Source organism: Schistocerca americana, chromosome 4 (genome assembly GCF_021461395.2).
Source record: "Schistocerca americana isolate TAMUIC-IGC-003095 chromosome 4, iqSchAmer2.1, whole genome shotgun sequence".
Lineage (NCBI taxonomy): Eukaryota > Metazoa > Arthropoda > Insecta > Orthoptera > Acrididae > Schistocerca > Schistocerca americana.
In genome coordinates, this window is record NC_060122.1 from 137,189,904 (window position 1) to 137,207,355 (window position 17,452).

Sequence of the window (17,452 nt, forward strand, 5' to 3'; positions counted from 1 at the left end):
ACTTTGGTTGACAAAATTTAGAATATGGATGTGTTTGATGGTAAATATAGCTGCCTGACATTAAAATTGACTGACCAAATTCCGTGGCTCGACAACAGTAACCGCTTCTCCTGCTCGAAATAGCAGTGAAGTTCTTGTGCAACGGCGTTTGCTCCAGCAGCCAAGTCGAAGCTAATTGTGAAATCATGGAAAGTTACTAAATTCATCGCGGTCTGTACTGCCGGTGCACGCTAATCTCACTATCATTGAAGTGTGAATGTGTTGGCTGCGTATAGTGACGACGGCTTGTTAAGTGCAACTGTCTGAGCGTTAGTACGCCTTGAACTTTCTGAGGAAAGTATGTCCAAGCTAGTGAAGGATTTGTTCTACACAATATGTACAAGAACCAAGAAGGAAAAATAAGAATGGACAATCAAGAACGTAGTGCGTGGACTAGAAAGAGTACGACAAAAGCATGTCCTCCATTGCTCCTACTATTCAGTCTATACATGAAAGAAGCAATGACGGAAATAAAAGGAGGTTCAAGTTTGGGATTAAAATTCAGGGTGAAAGGATACAAATAGAAAGATTAGATGATGACATTGCTATCTTCAGTGAAAGTGAGGATGAATTGAAGTATCAGTTAAGCAGAATTAACTTCATAATGAGGACATAATGTATACTGACAGTAAAACGATGATGAAAATAATCAGATGTTGAATAAATGACACTGACGATAAACTTATCAAAACTGGGGACACGAAGTATTAGAAGTTACGGAGTTCTGCTACCTTGGAAGCAAAATAAGATATTGTGGACGAAGCAAGAAGAATATAATTGGCACAAGCGAGTAGGGACCAAAGAAGTCTACTAGTTTCACACATCAGCCTTAATTCGAGAAAGATATTTATGAGACTTCACGTTTGGAACATAGCGTTGAACGGAAGTGAATGATGGACCCGGGGAAAACCGGAAAAGAAACAAAGTGTTTGACATGTAGCTCTACAGAAAATATTGAAAATTAGATAGACCAGAAATGAAGAGGTTCCCTACAGCATTGACGAGTGTATGAACATATGGAGAGTGACGAGAATGGACACTATGAAAAGACATTAGGGTCTAACTTTGGCACTACAGAAAGCTGTAGAGGATAAAGAAGTTACTGGAAGACAAGGACTCGAATATATCCACTAAATAATAGAGGACGTTGGTTATAAGTGCTACTCTGAAGTTGAGAGGTAATTACGACGTAGGAAGTCGTAGTAGGCCGCTGAGATCATTCAAGAGAATGAAGATCCAAAAAAATTTTTTTCACTCCTGGAGCCGTAATCCTTTTAGTTGTTGTTCACTACAAATTTTGCACTGAACTCCAGCTGTTTCATATTTAATTAATGCTTTTAATGTTAATTAGCTCCACGACATTGACTCAACAAAATCAATCTCTGTATAAAATGATTCCTACCTGGCGCTTATCTAAACCATCACTGCATGATGATGCCCAACACAGGATTAACAAAATCCAACGACTACAAGGTACCAGCCAGAACCCAATAGAAGAGGAATATTGAGCAGGTTAATGGATATGCCATAACTGTAATGAAGTAAGTGAGCAGTCTTTCATCTTACCTCGGCCATTTTTGTAACGTTTCTATAAACGCAATCACTACTACGCTTATACTCCCGATCTGTCGTTTTTGTCTTCGGTAGCCCGAAGATTGCTTAGATGCATCTCTCCACCCAAGTCTAAACCTTAGATTTTTCTCCAGTTCTGCCTGAGTACTACACCTTACATCCTTCTTACCTGCCGGTCGTTGTGGCCGAGCGGTTCTAGGCGCCTCAGTCCGGAAGCACTGCTACTACGGTCGCAGGTTCGAATCCTGCCTCGGGATGGATGTGTGTGATGTCCTTAGGTTAAGTTAGGTTTAAGCAGTTCTAGGTCTAGGGAACTGATGACCTCAGATGTTAAGTCTCATAGTGCTTAGAGCCATTTGAACCTTCTTATCATGCTTGTTGCATTCAGTTGGTTTCCCTCTACATTTATGAACCTTTTTCCTCCCTCGCACTTGCGTCCATTAGCAAATTAACTATCCTTGATGTCTCAGTATGTGTCCCATCGATCTTCACATTGTTTTGCCAAATTGTTTGACAAAAGTCATTCTTCGCCGACGTCTTTGTGACGTAAAAATCTAAATCGCGCTCTCACTCTGGCATTTACAGGTGGAAGTAGGTGGACGAAATATGTAGTTAAAAGAATTCTATAATGACCAGTAATTTACCCGTCCTAAGGAAAGGGTGTCAATTTTAATATGAGTGTGTGCTAGTGGAATGGATTAAATTCCAAAGCTGACCGTAAGTGATGACGTGGAGACCTGAAACCTCATGTACACGAATCAGCACTACATTAGAAAGCATCGGTTGAGCGAACCTCAGCTTGCTCTTTTCTCACATGATACACTGCGAGCTACGGATGAAGAGCAACAGACTGATTCCATATTTCCGGATTCCTGAAAACCATTCGACGCGGTATGCGACTGACGAATGTTGAGGAAGGTACGTGCACACGGAATAGGCTCCCAGATATGTGACTGACTCGAAGATTTCTTAAGTAATAGAACCCAGTAAGCTGTCCTTGATGGAGAGTGTTCATCGGAGACAAGAGTAACGTCAGGAGTGCCCCTGGAACGTGTGATAGGAGTGTTTCTATTTTCTGTAAACATAAATAATCTGACAGACAGTGCGGGCAGCAATCTGCGGTAGTTCGCTGATAATGCTCTGGTCTACAGGAAGCTGTCGAAGGTAAGTGATTGCAGGTTGATACAAGATGACCTAGACAAAATTTCTAGTTGGTGTGGTGAATAGCAGCTGGCCCATAATGTAGAAAAAATGTCAATTAATGAGGATGAATGAAAAAAAACCTTAACGTTCGTATACAGCGTTAGTAGCGCCTTGCTTGACACAGTCATGTCGTTTAAATATCAGGGCGTGACGTTGCGAAGCGAAATGATATGGAACGGGCATGTGAGAATTGTGTTAGGGAAGACAAATTGGTCTACTTCGGTTTATTGGGAGAATTTTAGAAAAGTGTGTTTCATTTGTAAATGAGACCGCATATAGGACGCTAGTGCGACGTATTCTTGAGTACTGCTCGAGTGTATGGAGTCCGCACCAGGGTCGGATTCAGAGATAAGCTGCTAGATATCAGTAGGCGCGATCAGCATGCAAGTGTTACGGATGTGCTTCGGTCGCTCAAGTCAGAGTCCCTGGAGTGAAGAAGACATTCATTTCGAAGAACACCACTGAGAAAGATTAGAGAACCGTCATTTGAAGCTGACTACAGAACGGTCCTACCGCTACCAACATACACTCCTGGAAATTGAAATAAGAACACCGTGAATTCATTGTCCCAGGAAGGGGAAACTTTATTGACACATTCCTGGGGTCAGATACATCACATGATCACACTGACAGAACCACAGGCACATAGACACAGGCAACAGAGCATGCACAATGTCGGCACTAGTACAGTGTATATCCACCTTTCGCAGCAATGCAGGCTGCTATTCTCCCATGGAGACGATCGTAGAGATGCTGGATGTAGTCCTGTGGAACGGCTTGCCATGCCATTTCCACCTGGCGCCTCAGTTGGACCAGCGTTCGTGCTGGACGTGCAGACCGCGTGAGACGACGCTTCATCCAGTCCCAAACATGCTCAATGGGGGACAGATCCGGAGATCTTGCTGGCCAGGGTAGTTGACTTACACATTCTAGAGCACGTTGGGTGGCACGGGATACATGCGGACGTGCATTGTCCTGTTGGAACAGCAAGTTCCCTTGCCGGTCTAGGAATGGTAGAACGATGGGTTCGATGACGGTTTAGATGTACCGTGCACTATTCAGTGTCCCCTCGACGATCACCAGTGGTGTACGGCCAGTGTAGGAGATCGCTCCCCACACCATGATGCCGGGTGTTGGCCCTGTGTGCCTCGGTCGTATGCAGTCCTGATTGTGGCGCTCACCTGCACGGCGCCAAACACGCATACGACCATCATTGGCACCAAGGCAGAAGCGACTCTCATCGCTGAAGACGACACGTCTCCATTCGTCCCTCCATTCACGCCTGTCGCGACACCACTGGAGGCGGGCTGGACGATGTTGGGGCGTGAGCGGAAGACGGCCTAACGGTGTGCGGGACCGTAGCCCAGCTTCATGGAGACGGTTGCGAATGGTCCTCGCCGATACCCCAGGAGCAACAGTGTCCCTAATTTGCTGGGAAGTGGCGGTGCGGTCCACCCGGCCTCCCGCATGCCCACTATACGCCCTCACTCAAAGTCCGTCAACTGCACATACTGTTCACGTCCACGCTGTCGCGGCATGCTACCAGTGTTAAAGACTGCGATGGAGCTCCGTATGCCACGGCAAACTGGCTGACACTGACGGCGGCGGTGCACAAATGCTGCGCAGCTAGCGCCATTCGACGGCCAACACCGCGGTTCCTGGTGTGTCCGCTGTGCCGTGCGTGTGATCATTGCTTGTCCAGCCCTCTCGCAGTGTCCGGAGCAAGTATGGTGGGTCTGACACACCAGTGTCAATGTGTTCTTTTTTCCATTTCCAGGAGTGTACAAGTCGCGTATGGACCACGCAGATAAGGTAGGAGAAATTAGGTCTCATACGGAGGCATATACACTACTGGCCATTAAAATTGCTACACCACGAAGATGACGTGCTACAGACGCGAAATTTAACCGACAGGAAGAAGATGCTGTGATATGCAAATGATTAACTTTTCAGACCTTTCACACAAGGTTGGCGCCGGTGGCGAGACCTACAACGTGCTGACATGAGAAAAGTTTTCGACCGATTTCTCATACACAAACAGTAGTTGACCGGCGTTTCCTGGTGAAACGTTGTTGTGATGCCTCGTGTAAGGAGGAGAAATGCGTACCATCACGTTTCCGACTTTGATAAAGGTCGGATTGTAGCCTATCGCAATTGTGGTTTATCGTTTCGCGACATTGCTACTCGCGTTGGTCGAAATCCAATTACTGTTAGCAGAATATGGAATCGGTGGGTTCAGGATGGTAATACGGAACGCCGTGCTGGATTCCAACGGCCTCGTATTACTAGCAGTTGAGATGACAGGCATCTTATCCGCATGGCTGTAACGGATCGTGCAGCCACGTCTCGATCCCTGAGTCAACAGACGGGGACGTTTGCAAGACAACAACCATCTGCACGAACAGTTCGACGACGTTTGCAGCAGCATGGACCATCAGTTCGGAAACCATGGCTGCGGTTACCCTTGACGCTGCATCACAGACAGGAGCGCCTACGATGGTGTACTCAACGGCGAACCTGGGTGCACTACAGCATCATGATGGTTGCATCCGTGTTTGGCGTCATCGCGGTGAAAGCACATTGGAAGCGTGTATCACCCGGCATGATGGTATGGGGTGCCATTGGTTACACGTCTCGGTCACCTCTTGTTCGCATTGACGGCACTTTGAACAGTGGACGTTACATTTCAGACGTGTTACAACCTGTGGCTCTACCCTTCATTCGATCCATGAGAATCCCTACATTTCAACAGGATAATGCACGACTGCATGTTGCAGGTCCTGTTCGGCCTTTCTGGAAACAGAAAATGTTCGACTGCTGCCGTGGCCGGCACATTCTCCAGATCTCTCAGCAATTGAAAACGTCTGGTCAATGGTGGCCGAGCAAGTGGCTCGTCACAATACGCCGGTCACTACTCTTGATGAACTGTGGTATCGTGTTGAAGCTGCATAGGCAGCTGTACCTGTACACGCCATCCAAGCTCTGTTTGACACAATGCCCAGGCGTATCACGTCCGTTATTACGGACAGAGGTGGTTGTTGTGGGTACTGATTTCTCAGGATCTATGCACCCAAAATGCGTGAAAATGTAATCACATGTCAGTTCTAGTATAATATATTTGTCCAATGAATACCCGTTTATCATCTGCATTTCTTCTTGGTGTAGCAATTTTAATGGCCAGTAGGGTAGATTGTCGTTTTTCCCTAACTGTATCTGCGAGTGGAACGGGAAAGGAAACGACTAGTTGTCGTAAAGGATAATCTCCGCCACGCACCGTACGGTGGCTTGCGGAGTATGTATGTAGATGTAGAATGTTACACCGTCAGTGCTCTTTTTGCTGCACTTCTCCTCAGCATTGTGCAGTGAGGAGCAGTATGCACGCCGCCCTCTCCTTTCATATATTTATTACTGATGCACTGCAAATCAAGCGCAGTACAACGATCCAAAAGCACCAATAGCAGTTAACTGCTCGCCACATTAACAAATCCGACACATCGTGGTTGGGTGACGGAAATGCACTGTCAAGGTCATTTCGCAAGCAGGTGGTGTGTGAGTGTTACGGCATTATTAAAGTCAGTGTTCTGTATGGCACTCTAGTAGTAGTTAATCGCCCTAGGCAAATCTGTGTCGAGATGTGAAGGGAAGCGAGTACGCCACGTGGTAATGCGGGGAGCGTCCTTTGTCGCAGAACTCGTATTACGTGAGCAGTGCCGCGCGCCGGGCAGAACCGGCCATAACCGGTTTCGTGCCCAACTGAACTATCCATGTCCGGCGTGTCTCGGACAAGTGGCGATTGCCGCAAAAAGAAAAGGTAAACCCCGCTCGCCGGTAACACACGCTGCGTTGCCGAAGGCGCTCAATCGTGGGACAGCTCCGCTACTAACTGCGATGTTGTCTGCAGCGCCTCCACGGCTGCTCTGCTCTCCCTTCTCCAGCGCGAGACTACTCTTGTCTTCAGTGTGTGCTGAGAAGGCAGCCTGTGATATATCTCACGGGGGCACAGAATTGCATTCTGCTTCACTTATCACCGTACATGGAAAAGCGAGTCCAGTTCTTATGTGAGCAGGTTAAAATTTCAATTCCCGGTACAGATGTTGACAACAATTGTCACCGAGCGAGGTGGCGCAGTGGTTAGCACACTGGACTCGCATTCGGGAGGACGACGGTTCAATCCCGCGTCCGGCCATCCTGATTTAGGTTTTCCGTGATTTCCCTAAATCGCTCCAGGCAAATGCCGGGATGGTTCCTCTGAAAGGGCACGGCCGACTTCCTTCCCTGTCCTTCCCTAATCCGATGAGACCGATGACCTCGCTGTTTGGTCTCTTTCCCAAAAACCAACCAACCAACAATTGTCCTCCCCATAAACTATCGTTGCTGCGATCTCACTCATATCCCGTACAGATTACCTTACACTTCCGATAAATCGTACATGGTAAGTGGGAAAGGAACTAGTGCAAAGGTCCGTTCGTGAATCTCATATTAAAAATTTAAATAAATTTATGTTACGGCCATAAGTTGGTTTCTGTGAATAATGCTTTGTTACCGACGATTTTTGGTAAGAGGTATCATTTTCAAGTCTACCTTCATAACGAAAGGGTCGGCCGATGTGGCCGATCGGTTCTAGGCGATTCAGTCCGGAACCGCGTTGCTGCTACGGTCGCAGGTTCGAATCCTGCCTCGGGCATTGATGTGTATGATGTCCTTAGATTAGTTAAGTAGTTCTAACCCTAGGGGACTGATGACCTCAGATTTTAATTCCCATAGTGCTTAGAGCCATTTGAACCATAAAGAAAAGAAAACTACAAGAAAATATTAACCGTACAATTATTTTTATAAATGACAGTTAATTGAAACCTTCATCCCAGAGAAGGTGCACGGTCATCAATGGTATCTGTTCTTTCGACCACAGTTACTATCTTCATATATTGTTAAAGGCTACCCAGCCATTGATCTTCGTCTGTGTGAATGCTCACAGGTTGCCCAAACTCTTACGGGAATCGTCACCTTAGTTGACGCAAGTAATGAGCGGATGGGCAAATATCTATTAGGAACATTACGTATGTAGATTGTGGACAGTTGGGAAACGGGAGGCGTGCAAGGGATAAGTCCCTGCAGTCGCGCTATTCATCTGTATTCTCGGTGGCTCAGATGTTTTAGGGTGTCTGCCCTATGAGCAGCAGATCCCGCGTTCGAGTCCCGGTTGGGGCACACATTTTCAGCTGTCCGCATCGAGATATATCAACAACACCTGTCGGCAGCTGAGAGTTTCAATTAATTATCATCTAACCTAGAGGAGCTGCACGGTCATCAATGGCATCTGTTCTTTCTAGAACAGTTACTATTTTCATATATATTTATTTTTATATACATGGCAATTGCAGTTACACGCAGAAAATTGAGCATAAGTTCTTACATGAAAATACATTGTAGTAAAATATTTTGGTATGATACATCAACAAGTAAACTGTCATATCCAAATTAACAATCGTCTTGCTCAAAAACGTTTACCTCAAAACCTAGAAGAAAAGACGATTCAGAGGTCGGCATGTGTTCGTGCTACACCATATATGTATGAAGAACGAAACCACATTACATCAGCTAATGCCGTACAGTCCACAATGGTAATGAAATGAAAATTAACCATTATCCAACTCAATCTATTCACTATACATACGATACATATACGTAAAAAATACCTTCGATACTGCTGCCGTACGTTCTCGACATGACGTAACAACAGAGGCCTTTCACAGTCGTACGACGTACATCAACAGTTCTAACGTCTGCAAATGAGACTCTCGCTGTCAAGTCTGGGAACAGAGATGTTGCAGGCGTGCATTTAGAAGAGGACACTGCCAATAGAAAGTAAGATGGCCTCTGTCACAAAGCGACTTGCATTTCGTAAAGAGAATGTATATGTGAAACGTAGTATCTGAAATAAAAGCCGAATAACTTCAGAATAAGCGGAACTAGACATCTGGTCATGGCTGTAGTATGTGCTCACGCAAGACGTAAGTGAATCTTAGAAACACTGCACCTTACAGTTAGTAGTTATAACAAAACAGTTTTGCTGTATAATGTATAGAAGAAAATTAACTGTCCACACGTATCGCAGAATCAAAGTGTCAAGCGTGTGAAATAAAGCGACAATGAGAAAAGATGTTTTAGTCAATTCTGTCAAAATATATAGCGGATTCTTAAATTACTATTCTGGCAGCCTGTAAGAAACATCAAGGGTACAAGTCGCTACCTGGTATATTAAAAAATATTTTGTGTAAGGTCTTGCCTCGTTAGGTTCTTTCTGTTATAAAATAAATGAAGTTATCTATGATTTTCTTCTTTCTTTGTCCAGTTTGTTCAATGAGAATAATACTTCGGTCGGTCATTATGTGGATGTATGCGAGTATTTCGACTTCTAAGAAAACCATGTATCGCCTTTTCGCCGCTGTGTGAAGTACTTGTCAGTTACCACCAATATCTCCGACCAAATGCTATGCATTTTCCATTGTGAAAAGAGTTTAAGTATCATAGACGGCAGTTTACTACTTTGTGCTTATTTTGTTGCAACCACTTGTCTTCGTCTATCGTCAGAAATCTGTGTCTCCTATATTCTATTTATGCTAATGATCTGCATTGTAATGATTTATTTTATACATTTCCTGAGTTTTAATTAGTACTTCATATAATCAAATTCAGGTAGAAGTTTACAATATTTTTATTAGCATGCATTTCAAGTAGACATCTTTGACAGTACATTTAGTAAAGTTTGAAGAGACTCTAGCCTACAAACTGAATGTCACTGTTCAAGGAGGAAGATAGTCTAAGGCAAAGCAGTCAAAACACCGCCTCGGACTTAAAACATCGAGTGAAGCTCTCTGCCTAGTGCTTCCTACTTACAGGGTGACAATTATTGAACTATACGAAATAAAATCGTCATAACTTCTAAACGGTTGCGTTAAGACGTACAAGCTACACGGTTGGCCGCGGGACGTTATGGGAATCAGTATGCGCATGCGTGGTTTGATTTAGCGACGAAGGTCACTTTCATTTGGATGGGTTCGTCAATAAGCAAAATTGGCGCACTTGGAGGACTGAGAATCCGTATTTCGAAATCGAGAACTCCCTTCACCCTCGTGGGAGTGATGGTGTGGTGTACAATGTACAGTATCAGAATAATCGGTGCGGTATTCGTTAATGGCACGGTGGTTACCAAACGGTACGTGAAGGTTTTGGAAAATGATTTCGTCCTCATTTCGACAAGATGTGGTTCATACAAGACGGGGCTCGACGCTATCGAAGCAGAAGAGTGATGTCCTTGAGGAGCACTTTTGGGACCGCATTCTGGCTGTGGGGTACCCAGACGCGATTGCCATGGGCATCGATTGGCCGCCATATTCTCCAGATCTGAACACATGTGACTCCTTTTTGTGGGTATGTATTAAGGACGAGGTGTGCAGCAGTAACCCCAAAAACATTGCTGAGCTGAAAACAGCCAGTCAGGAGGAGCATCGATGTTCCGACACTTCAGCGGATCATGCAGAATATCGCCATTTGTCTGTGCAACATTATCGCCAATGATGACAGGTATATCGAACATCTCATAACCTAGATCCGAATATCTGTAGTGACGTGTACATGTTGAATAAGCTTCCTATGCAGCTTCAACGCGATACCACAGTTCATCAAGAGTAGTGACTGGCGTAGTGACGAGCTAGTTGCTCGGCCACCATTGACCAGACGTTTTCAATTGCTGAGAGATCTGGAGAATGTGCTGGCCAGGGCAGCAGTCGAACATTTTCTGTATCCAGAAAGGCCCGTACAGGACCTGTAACATGCGGTCGTGCATTATTCTGTTGGAATGTAGGGTTTCACGGGGATCGAATGAATGGTAGAGCCACGGGTCGTAAAACAACTGAAATGTAACGTCCACTGTTCAAAGTACCGTCACAAGAGGTGACCGAGACGTGTAACCAATGGCACCCCATACCATCACGCCGGGTGATACGCCACTATGGCGATGATGCATACACGCTTCCAATGTGTGTTCACCGCAAAGTTACCAAACACGGATGCGACCATCTTGATGCTGTAAACAGAACCTGGAATCATCCGCAAAAATGACGTTTTGCATTCGTGCACCCAGGTTCGTCGTTGAGTACACCATCGCAGGCTCTCCTGTCTGTCATGCAGCGTCAAGGGTAACCGCAGCGGTGGTCTCCGAGCTGATAGTCCATGCTGCTGCGAACGTCGTCGAACTGTTCATGCAGATGATTGTTGTCTTGCAAACGTCCCCATCTGTTGACTCAGGGATCGAGACGTGGCTGCACGATCCGTTACAGCCATGCAGATAAGATGCCTGTCATCTCGACTGCTAGTGATACGAGGCCGGTTGGATCCAGCACGGCGTTCCGTATTGCCCTCCTGAACGCGACGATTTCATATTCTGCTAACAGTCATTGGATCTCGGCTAACGCGAGCAGCAATGTCGCGATACGATAAACAGCAATCGCGATAGGCTACAATCCGACCTTTACCAAAGTCGGAAACGTGATGGTACGCATTTCTCCTCCTCACAGGAGGCATCACATCAACTTTTCACCAGGCAACGCCGGTCAACTGCTGCTTGTGTATGAGAAATCGGTTGGAAACTTTCCTCATGTCAGCACGTTGTAGGTGACGCCACCGGCGCCAGCCTTGAGTGAATGCTCTGAAAAACTAATCATTTGAATATCACAGCATGTTCTTCCTGTCGTTTAATTTCGCGTCTGTAGCACGTCATTTTCGTGGTGTAGCAATTATAATGGCCAGTAGTGTAGCTGTTCTGAAATAAGATGTCAGCCCCAGCGTAGAAGCCACAAACAGCCGATTTAAAACAATCCATACTTGCTCGTATAATCTCTTTGAATTTTCATTGCGCCTCACACGCTGTACTCGTACAAGGCTTTCTGGAGGCTACAACACACACCTAGCTGCGCTTCATACACGTACAGAGAAGGAGATAACTGGTGGATTAGTCCGTTGTCGGCAACTTATCGCCCGTGTAACTGCGAGAGCGGGAGCGAACGTTGGCCTGTTACGTACAGATTTGCCTCAGATATCCATTTGGCGTAATTCGCTCCGGAGTTTCTCCCCGATGATGTGGGGAACTGACTGCCTGAGCAAGCTGCGACGTTTCCTGTCTCGTAGAGAAGCTATTCTTCTCGTCGGCACTCCTCGTCCGAGGGCCTTTATTCGCCAAAAACTATGTTCCCTGCGGACCGGAAGTTGCGTCTCGGTAGTCGCAGGAAATTCGATCCTGGCCTCGGAGGATGACCTTTGGTACTGCCAAGACCCGTCACTCCGTTCCGGTGCTCTGGCACACTGACATTGCTCCCAATGCCGTCAGTCGAAAACGGACAGGTACTGTTAGGAACCAAACTCGAGGTCAGTCTCAACAGTGTGGTTGTCCTCTGGTAAAAATCTTTCCTCGCTATCTACAGCTACAATGATTTCAGACACGATAGGTCACTGATCTTTCATCTTTTGAGCCTGATATACAGGGTGTTCCACAATTCCTATTAGAGGCTTCTAGGGCTCTTGAGGGAAATCACCAGATTAAATTTTGGTATGGAACAAAAGCAAAACGAGGATAATGGAATGTAGTCGAATTAAATCGGGTGATGCTGCTTAAAGAAGTAAACGAGTTTCGCTATTTGGGGAGCAAAATAACTGGTGATGGTCGAAGTAGAGAAGATATAAAATGTAGACTGGTAATGGCAAGGAACGCGTTTCTGAAGAAGAGAAATTTGTTAACATCGAGTATAGATTTAAGTGTCAGGAAGTCGTTTCTGAAAGTATTTGTATGGAGTGTAGCCATGTATAGAAGTGAAACGTGGACAATAAATAGTTAAGACAAGAATAGAATAGAAGCTTTCGAAATGTGGTGCTACAGAAGAATACTGAAGATTAGATGGGTACATCACATAACTAATGAGGAGGTGTTGAATAGAATTGGAGTGCAGAGAAATTTGTGGCACAACTTGGCTAGAAAAGGGACCGGCTGGTAGGGCATATTCTGAGGCATCAAGGGATCACCAATATAGTATTGGAGGGCAGCGTGGAGGGTAAAAATAGTAGAGGAAGACCAAGAGATGAATACACTAAACAGTTTCAGAAGGATGTAGGTTGCAGGAGGTACTGGGAGATATAGAAGCTTGCACAGGATAGAGTAGCATGGAGTGCTGCATTAATTCATTCTCTGGACTAAAGACCACAACAACAAGAAGGAACCCATGTACATAAATGTACTGTTTGGATACCAAGTAATTGTGAAGATGGGATCACTTTCGAATTCCCTGCTTCACGGTACAGTCCGTAATGACAGAGGTGCACAACGCGTGTTTCTGGAACTTTTCCTGGATGGCCTCAAACCGTCACGTCCCATTTACGTGCGGCTTCAGCTACAGCTACGAGAAACTGGTACTTTCAGAACTAGAGGGACTGAGTGTGGCGTTCCACGGACGTGCATCATGGGTTGTGTGAAACCATGTGTCTCAGATATACCATGTGCAACGAACAACAGTTTCGCCACGTGTGGCAGCTCCTCAGGAACACACAGTTATAGATCAGAACGTAAAGATTTCTTATCTAGCAGCAGTATTGCGGAAGCCATGTGACTGCTACGCTCTATGGCTATGGTATTCAGCTTGATTAAATGCACTGCTTTGACCCACATTAAGAGGAAGTAAATTTAGGCGCCGGTTGATTGTGATGGATCACTGCCGAAGTTGGTGCTGTAGAGGGTGCTCGGAAACAGTCCGAAAACTTTTTAAGTGAGTTTCGGGGCAGATTGTGCTATGAAATCATTATTAAAAAACAAATTCGATACGTTGCACCGTTTCTGATTTAATGAGCATTAACGTTAGCGGGTCAGGTCGCTTGCAACCGCTAAAATGCGGTAATGCACTGACGTCAGTGGTCTGTGAGTTACACTTTTTCAAATGCTCATTACCAGTTAAAAGTGTTTTGTTTTCAGAAGTGATGAAATCATGCTAGGTAGCGAAACCTTCGACTCTTCGGTTTTACGAAACAGAACGAAGAACACGTTTGGGGACACCGTCGCTGGCAGGCTGTTTGAATCTGCCCAACTGGCAAACTTCAGTGCTAATTAAATCGGAAACGGAAGCACCATTACAAGCTATTCAGACTGTTTCTAACTATCCTGCACATACGCGCGACACCACGTCATGTCTGCGGATGTACCAGGTGATTACACTGCGCATCGCCTGTAGCCCTTCTGTACGAAACCACTTAACGACGAACACCGTCTTTCAAGTGGGCCAACTAAAGCTAGATTCAAGTATTCTGTCGATCTCTTTTTCCATCTATCAATTCAACAAAAGTATTCGAGGTCACTGTCCAGAATTTGCAGGTGAATGGCGAGCAGAGTATGAGAGAACAATACAAGCTTTATTTACCCTGTCTCCCGTAACCACGTCAGTACCATATCTACACAGACTCTGTCTCTCTTTGCACTTAAATGTGGTACTGAATCTTGCTATACCACTAAGATCAATTGCAATGGTCAATGCGGGTTGCCTACATGCAGGGGTAATGATGTCACACTCAAAGACGGCGGTAAGCAAAATCGTTCCTTATCAATGATGGCATTATCCTCAAGTGCCCCAATCGCATCACAGTATTAAAATGAGGCAGCCAATCACAATGTAGTAGTCAATCGGAAGGCGACTTTGAAATTACGTTAGCTTCATTTCATTTGGATAAAAATGGTGCCAATTAAGCAAAATGAGGTCACATACAACATTTCCATGTCGAAAAAATACCTCAGTTTCATTTGAATTGGGCCGTGTTCAAAGTTATTTGAATTTTACAAATTGGTGTCGAACTTCAGCGTGGCCACTGGCTGGATGCCCTAGAGAAAGACGGATAGAACTTGGGGTATACATAATAAGCAAAGTGCTGTTATTTTTCTCATCAACAGATCTTATATTTATTGATCTGTATTTTGTGTGGTCATATTGGTTCACTAGCTATTGCTCCTTATCAAGCCAATTCAAAAACTCTGAGCACTGAAATGTTTAAAAATCTTTCCTTTAAGAGTTCTGTTGAACAGCTCCACAACCGAAACTTTCAAGGTTGAAAATCACGGGCAGCGATTAATCATGTGCTTCTCCATCAGTTTCTTCAAATGGCTGTCAGAAAATCCCATACCTAAGGCAGTTCATAAGTGATTTTAAACTCTGTTATTTCTTTTGCGTAATTTTATAAATCGATCTGCAAACTTAACAGTAGTTTCAGACTTCAAATCAGCGACCCAACATTTTTGGAGCACAAATCAGTTACTGTAAATTCATAACCGGAATTGTAGTTTGAATTTGCAATCAGATCAACCTAATAGCTTGATGAAGGTTAATAATTACTTTCGAGATAACCACTCGCTTTCAAGAAACTCTGAATGCTGAGCGATGCAGTTCTTCAACTCTTTCAGCTTCCATGCTCATTAGAATAAAGTCAGTACCAAGAGCAAAATCTCACTACAATGAAGTATCAACAATAAAATATTTCTTTATACAATACCTTACATACGGAGGGGCAGGAAAAGGATGAACACACAAATCACTCTAAATATAAATTTTATCATTACATTTCCTTCATTGTTCAACAACAACAACAATGTCTGTTCCACTCACTGTTCAACAACAAGGTCAATTCCAGTCATTGGCGTCATATAGGAAACCACACAAATGACGATGAAACCACAACTTATCTAACAACTTCACATTTAGACCTCTGGTCACTGGTTTCTATTTGCCAACACACGTTCTTGATCAGAGTGGAGGAGATGAGTGGCAGAGATTGACGTTAGTGTTATACACATCGTATTCTGGCAACAAATCTTTAATCCACTTCACTTTCTCCACACCATTCATGACGATATGCATCTCAGATGGATTAACTGCATGTTTACCATTCAGCAACAGTAATGTGAAAAATTTTTCTTTGCTATCTGTCAATATATATTCATTATTCATTGCTACCTTACCAGCAGCAGCTAAATACACAACCTTTAATATTTGTATGTATCATCTAATCAAAGGGGGTTTGGTGATGTGCTGTTATTTTAAGCCCTTAGTTTGGATTATTTATGAAGCACCTTAATTAGTGAAATAATAAATTAAATAAACAGAGAGGAGAAACACTAATAAATGATCCTGTAGGATAATGATATGGGCAGACAGATTATTCTTGACTCAATTTTTATTCCAATATTCACGTACAAGTTGTATACAAATGCTGGTCTTACAAATACTGTTAACTCAACGTATTGCTGAATCACATACTATGAATGATTGATTTTTAGTGCAACTACAACATTTTGCAGGCAGTAGCAAGTAAAGACTGAAGGCTGGGAGCAGCAACAAAATCACTAAAAACCTGCAGCAATAATCACAAAGTTCAACAGTTGTATGTAAATCTATCAATATTAACAAAAGATTGTTGAAATAAGACTTAATGAGTCACTGGCATCTAGCCTGTTCACCAGCATTAAGAGTTCCAAAATATTCTGTCTTGATTTTGTTGGACATCGAAAGTCCAACCATTACAACCACACACTGACAATAGACCCCAAGCTCTGGCTTGCAAACCTTAATCACATGATCAATACTGCATAAACCCTAGTGTTTCTCAACCTGATCAACATTCATGAAATCAGATGTGTTACAATATTCACACAACATTATTCATACTACATAGTCTTAAATAAATGGTGTGATTTCGTTTTACGACATTCCCTCTGCACTATTCATTAACAATCACTTTTATTTATTTTACTTTCCACATACAAAGTGGCAATGGACAGCAGTCACCACAACATCTTTACACACATTAGCATTGCATTTCTATGTTCGTCAAATGATATCTTATCCATACATAATTATCAAACATCATTAAATAAATACATAGACTGATCAGGTAAGAGGATGGGAACCTCATGCTGACAATAATCAAGTGTGTGTATATGGATAAATTATGGTTTTTCAATTCTTTTCAGAATATTCACAGAATAATATTGAACTTTTTACTTATTTGTTTGACAATATTAGAGAGTTGTTCAAACCTTGGTTGACATCAAGAGCTATTTAGCCATGTTTCACAAGCTTACATATGTGTCTGTATCAATTTATCTATATTATAAAAAACTTTAATGTTAAGTGATGATAAATTTGCTAATAACAATTTTATACAGACGGTAATAACTGTACTGACATCATCTCACAAACGTTAATCAGACGCCGCCTTCAGATTTTTGGCAGTATGTCTATAAGTAGTTTCAGAATTTAAAGTGAATATTAATAGGTTTCAGTTTTAACACAGTTCCTACTTCATCCTGCCTCAGTTCCTCAAGAACACAGCTGTACATTCTCTTACCCTTCCAGTCGAAATTTCCTTGTCACTGAGTCGCCGTAACCTGACCAGCAGCCCCTGGCCTCACACAGCTGACTGCAACTGACTGAGTGTTCTGCCCAGCAACAAGTCTGACTTACCTGCCCCAGCCAAGTCATGGTCACTTCTCAGCCACACACTTCTCAACCAAATATTCTGCATATACATAACCTACTTGTCCGCAGCTCGTGGT